This window comes from Vigna umbellata, chromosome 5, assembly GCF_029865625.1.
Source record: "Vigna umbellata cultivar VRB3 chromosome 5, Vumbellata_1.0, whole genome shotgun sequence".
Taxonomy (NCBI): domain Eukaryota; kingdom Viridiplantae; phylum Streptophyta; class Magnoliopsida; order Fabales; family Fabaceae; genus Vigna; species Vigna umbellata.
In genome coordinates this window covers 50,201,968-50,208,718 of record NC_142169.1, presented here as the reverse complement: position 1 = coordinate 50,208,718, position 6,751 = coordinate 50,201,968, and positions in this window count along the sequence as shown.

The window sequence follows — 6,751 nt, the reverse complement described above, 5'->3', positions numbered from 1 at the left end:
CTAAAATGACAAACTAAATAGTCAAGAATTTAGATCATTCAATAACATAGAAAATGAATTAGAAATATAAATGACTTACAACCTTTGGATACAAAAATTGAACTAGTTGACCTCGAGATTTACCAATAACTCTATTTAGATTGAAAACACAAAGTAAAATTAATATAACTGTATTTATCATAAAAGTTTAAGGTGAACATCAAATTCAAAGTCATTTTTGGAGAAACACTTACCCTTGAAGCATGGTTCTCAAGTCAGTTTTCATCTTCCTGTGCAGCGAACCATATAATTTTACATTCTTTGGGAATGATGACCATCAGCTGCCAGTGCGACCTATCACGAATCACAATTAGTTAGTTAACTAATTAAGTAAACTTTAATGAACTTTTACATATAACAACACCTACCCATCAATGTATGCACAAGGTATACATCTCTTTTTGACTCATCCATCCATGTTTGCAAATAATGTTGTTTGCTTTCAAGTGTGTTACCAGAAGGTTGAAAGGTCTGAGGTTCAACAAATCCGTATATGGAAGACTGATGGACAAATTTATGAGCACCAAAATATGATGTCACAAACTTGTTTTTCAATCGGCAAGTATGACCGAATCGTTCAAGTAATAAACTTGGTAAGACCAAGTATCGTTCTTCCCAAAGGACTCACGGCCTAGTTTAGTTATGTGATTTCTTAATTAGCTAAGACTTACAGATAAAATATTTGGAGTTTAATATGCAAGACAGAAAATAAACATGTATGCATGAAGTTTTGATCAATGGCAAAAAGCAAAAGATAAACACTTTCAATGATATTAATGTATGAATATGTTGCTGGGGGTCAATTTCATCTTATCCACTCTCATATATTTTAGGAAATGGAAGAAATCTGGACTTATCTCACGGTTCTAACTTGAACCTAGGCTCATGATACCACTTGATGCATCAAGGAGGATGCATAGGAGCAGATCCGTGAGACTAGAGGAAGCAACCAGCTCTGCTGCAACTGAATAATCCATGAAACAGTCAATAAAGCTTGGTGCAGTGCTGGAGAAGTTGTAGCAGAGAAGGCTCTCTGTTTTGGCTAGACTAAGTGAACTGTATGCAGCGGATTGAAGTGATTATGGGGAGGTGGAATGGAAGTTTGCTTGAGGGAATGGTAGACTATCTCAGGCGGCTTCCACAATGGAAGAAGATAGCAATGGAAGAGCAAGCAAGGAGATATGACTTTCGGATGAGAGAAATTTGCAAAGTGCAGAATTCATCTTCTATATATTTCCAAAAGTGATATACATGCTTATCCAAGTAGCTTATATAGCTAACTCTCAGCTCCATGCAATGCAATGTATGTGAAGTAAGGAGATCCACAAAATACGGATCAAGTGCCACCTTACCCACATGTGCAAAATGTGATGGTTCTTTTAGAAGCCATATTATTCACGTGGCTTATTACATATGCGCATAAGGAATTGAAATAAGCTAATACTACCCCTTAGACTACTATGCGCACCCCCCCCCCATGTGCCAAAGTCCACTTTTACCCTTCTCCATGTTTTGGCATCTTACAAGCATCTTCTAGGTCTCCAATCTTCCATCCAAAGATAGCAAAGAGGGTTTGGCCTTTGGGAGAGTACTCATCTTGTAGCTTCTTGATCATCCCTCTTGTGATAGGTCCAATGGTGCTAGGCCTTCTTGTATCAAGGCTTCTCCCTAATCACGAGTTCATACAATTCCTAGCATTCCTAATGATCAGTTCATAAGTGCAGGAGCTTAACGACAACCAATATCATATTGGGAGAAATTCCCCGGATCTAGACTTCCCCGTACGTGCCCGTATCGACAAAACCAATAATCATGCATCGAATGAGTTAAACAATGCAAGCATTAAGCAAAGAGGAAAAACCCTAACTAATGATGAAAAGAAAGCATAAGTCTTAATTAAAAGATGTAAAAACAGATTCCATATATGAGAGTTTCATAAGATTACATTGATTCCCCAACAAACATATAGAGTTTAGTTCACCATATTCATCGTGAACCTAGATGAATTACAATGAAAGAATGAAAGAATAAACCCTAAAAAGGTGAAGAGGAAGCCTCAGCATCCAAGATCCTCCTTCAAAGGGGTGGAAGCGAGAGTGTTTGCTTCGTTCCAGCCAAAGATACCTAACCCTAGGAAACCCTAAAGCTTAAATACCATTCGTAAATTACAAAAACTTAGGTCCAAGCCCATTAAAGTGCCGCTCAGCGGTAAATTACCGCTCAGCGGTAAGTGCGTGTCTTGCTTTCTCCCCTCAGCGGCCATTTTGCCCCTCAGCGGTTCTCCCGTGAGTGCCTAAGTGCCGCTCAGCGGTAAACTGCCGCTGAGCGGTGACTTCGGCTTCTCCTTTTGCACTTTTTGATGTCTTTTCTGATTTCATCTCTCTCCTTCTTCACTTCTTTCACCAAATTCACCTTAAAACCTGCACAAAAACACTGAAATCAAGCATAAACCTGTCCAGCTCTCTTATTTCTAAAAATATGAAGAAAAGCATGATTTCAAGCTAGTTTCTAAGTATAAAGGTTGCTTTTAGTATCAATTTTAAGCATGAAAATAACAGTTTTTCAACTGTTATCACAACCCCAAACTTAGAACTTTGCTTGTCCTCAACCAAACAAGATGTAACTCAATCTTTAAACCAATTCATATGATGGTTCACTTCATTCAAAAATATTCTTTTCAAGATAAGTAAAAACTTCACTCAAACTTATGACCAAGAGTTCAATCAAGATGTGCACATGCTTTAGTGTTCACAAAGTCATTTAAATTCCAACAAATGCTATTTTCATGAATGATCAATCAATTAAGCATGGATGTTCATGTGTTCATGTGATATTTCCTCACTAAGTCAAGTGTTTCACTCACACTCAAGTGTATAAGAGATGATCACTCATTCACTCTACTATCACAATGTCACATGAATCAAATTTGCCTTTCATTTTACCACAATCAAAAACATTCACAAGCATGCATCATCACAAGGACTTTTCTATGGCTTATAATGTGGCTGGGCTAACAAGAAAATTGGTTTTTCTAGATCACAAAATCCTTGAGTTAAGAGAATCATACAACACAATCATCTTATTCTTTCCCAACTTTCTTTTGCCTTTGCATTGAGCTTTGCTTCTTTTTCTTTTCTTTTCTTTTTCTATGCATATTCTTACTTTTTAGCTCTTAGCTCAATGCTTTTCATGTTTTCCCAACAACCCCAAACTTGAACATTTAACAATACCACACAAGATCTTCTACTTAACTCAAGGTAAAGATTTTTCAATCAAAGGTTTCAGTGTATGTTCAAGGCTAAGGGTTCAAAAGGATTGAACACAAAGTGTTCTCTTTTAGTGGGCTAACTTTTACAAATTTGGCCAATAAAAAGGTTTCCAACAAACGGCCTTGATCATATGATGCAAAACAAGCAATTGATTCAATCATAGAAAACCTGGGCAAAATCATTCATGCTTTCAAAGTAATAGCATTCAACAATAACAACTCTGGAGCTCAAAATCTCACATATAAGCTCATTCACATTTGACATACACATCCTGCTTAATTTCACAATGATATCATGCATTTGTTCACAAAGCTTGTGAATCACCTGTATAAGCATTTTAATGTGCACATCATCAATCAATCATAAGCATCATTCAGTATTACTTATCACACAATCAAAGTTAATAGCAAACCATCACAAGAAACCAGGTTTCAAATAGAGTACATCAAACCCTAATCTAAAAACAAAAACAAATAAGTTCAGAAAACTTAAACCACAAAAGCATAATCATATGATAGCATTTATCAGTAAATGCTATCTCAGCTCCTCATCAGTCTGAGCTGTCCTCTGTATCTTCCTCTTCCTCTTCATCTTCATCGTCTTCAAATGCATCATCATCATCAGCTTCATCTTCTTCCATCTCTCTAGCTGAAGCTTCAGCTGCTCTAGCTCCTCCTCCATGTACTGGCTCCTCTGGCCAAGCTACCACATTATGGAATTCATCCATAGTCCACCTGTGGGCTGGAGGTGTATCATACATCCCCACAATCATCTCAGCAGTGGCCACCTGCCCTCTGTGAATGGACTGCAACTGAGCACCTATAAGAGACATATACATGTCCCTCATCTGGAATGGTTCTGCTTCATGTGTATCAGCAGATGTCTGGCTCTGTGCTGGCCCTCTCTCTCTACCAGCCCGGCGTGGTGGAACTGGCTGAGCTGCATCATCACCTCCACAGTACTGTCTATAATAGGCCTCATCAATAGCTTTTCTTGGCCTCTCAAATGGTGGAGCAGAAGTGTCCACCCCAGCTATCTTGCAAAGGTGCGTGATTAAAGAAGGATGTCCTAGTGGTGCTTTGTTGTTTGAAGTATTGGCGCACACACTAATCTCATCAGCTATCATCTGCCCAATATTAACATTCAAGTTTCTGATAGCACAGTAGATGAAGAATGCCCTGCTGAGAGTAATATCTGACACATGTGAACATGGCTGAATGTTGGCATGAGAAAACGCCATCCAATACTTTGCAAGAGGAGTCAAATCCGTCCTCCTAATGTTAACCACTGAGCCAGATCTATTCCTTTGGAAGTGTCCTCCAGGTATACACAATACTCTCTCCACATCCTCATAATCAGCACCTTCCTCCATGCAAAGAGCAAACTGGCACTGCTCACCAGCCCACACAGTATCCAGGAAGTTATTAATAGAATCAGGATCATACCTAATAGCATGGCCTCTGACATAGCCCAAATAATTCTCAGCTGGATAATCACCAATCTTCTTTGCATTGGTGTAAAATTCCTTAACCACAGCTATGTTGGCAGGTGCAGGATAAGTGGCTAGCTTTCCCTAATCATTCCCTAACACTTGCTCTCCAAATTGAGGAGCAAAGTTAGGTATCATTCCAACCTTTCTCTCCATCAGAAGTCTCCTGTCCTGAACCACTTTAAAGTGCTTCTCATGTTTCCTAGAGAGGAACCTGCTGGAGTGGGGTTGCTCTGGTTCCTTTTCCTTTCTCTTGGTTGCCATGGTTTTCAATCTTTTTCCTGATGAGGATGCCATTCCTACATTCAGAACACAAACAAAACCTCAGAACACAAACAAAACCACAGAACATGATGTTAATCATTAGTAAAACACAGAACACATCTCCTTTCGAAGCTAAACCACCGCCGAGGGCCAGAATTCCCCCTCAGCGCCACCAGTACCACATTCCATATCACAAAAAACCAGAAAAATCAAATCTGGCAGAGTGCCGCTCAGCGGCAGTTTACCCCTCAGCGGTAACTCTGCAGATTTTTGAAAAACCTGTTTTAAAGCTTTCCTAACTCCACCCAAATACAATTTTCAGTTTTCCAGTTCATAATCATGCAGTTTAATCGTTTCAAACATCAAATATATCATCAAATCATGCATAGAAATCAAAACCCCTAAATATTCATGCTTTGACAATCATATTCAAAATCAAAAACCCTAGAATGAACAAAATGCATTTTACTTACTTGGGTGGAGATACTAGATGCAATGAGAATGCTTCCAAGCTAGAATGCTCTCTTCCAACCCCAAACTTTGATGGCACACTAGTGAAAAAGTGAGTGGAAGAGAAATTTTCTTAAGAGGGAAGAGTGAAAAGATGTGGAAAACCTTGGAGAAGGTATGTGGGAGTGTTTGTGCAGAGAAAAATCTGAAAGTGTGAAAGAATACGCAGCTTAGGGTTTAAAAATACCCTAATGGGCTCGGGTATCGCTAAGGGGAACTAAAACCCAATCTGCGAGAGTACCGCTCAGCGGTAAAGTACCGCTCAGCGGCACTTTCGTGATGTGTTCTTCTCCTTCTTTTCTTAACCTACGTGCCTCCCATATGTGCCCCTCACTGGCTCCCTGCAATTCAATGTTCAAAATGCTTATGCAAACCCTAACTAAAACAAACAAACAAAAATATTCAATCAACTGGGTTGCCTCCCAGGTAGCGCTTGTTTAACGTCACGAGCCTGACCCAAAATCCACCAACACCCATCAGTAGGTGCAAAATTTTCTTACCAACACCCATCAGTAGGTGTTACAGCCATTGTATCCTTCAGTAGATACTTAACCACCTAGCATCCTTCAGTAGATGCTATATTCAACAAAATAAATACAAAAATAATGTTCACAAATTAAAAATTACAAAATCAAATCAAAAATTCACTGGGTTGCCTCCCAGCAAGCGCTCTTTTAATGTCATTAGCTTGACCCAATAAAGTTCAAGTTCCATCTTCTTTATAGTTGATGTTGTCATTCCACCAACTCCTCAGCTGTTTCCTTTGAACTGTTTTGGTTCTTCTAGAATATGGAGACTCTATCTCTATCATCTCCTTCTCTTTAAAGCCCTTCACAACCCACAACTTGTTCTTGATTCTAACAGGTGTGCCAAGTTGGAGTCTTCTTTTCTTCCAGTCTCTAGGAATTTCTTCTCCTCTTCCAATCTCTTCTTCCTGGGGTACCTAAAACAACAAACAATGGTTACCTGAAACCTCAAGATTTTCATCTTTACGGCTAGTCATGGGTGCATCTCGAAATGCAGCTTTATAACTAGCTTCTTCCTCCTTTGCTTGCGTTTCATCTTTGAAGACATCTACCACCACTCTCTCCTCTCTGTCCTGGAGAACCACTATACCTTCATTTACATCTATGATAGCCCTGGCCGTTTTCATAAACGGTCTTCCAAGTATGATAGGTAT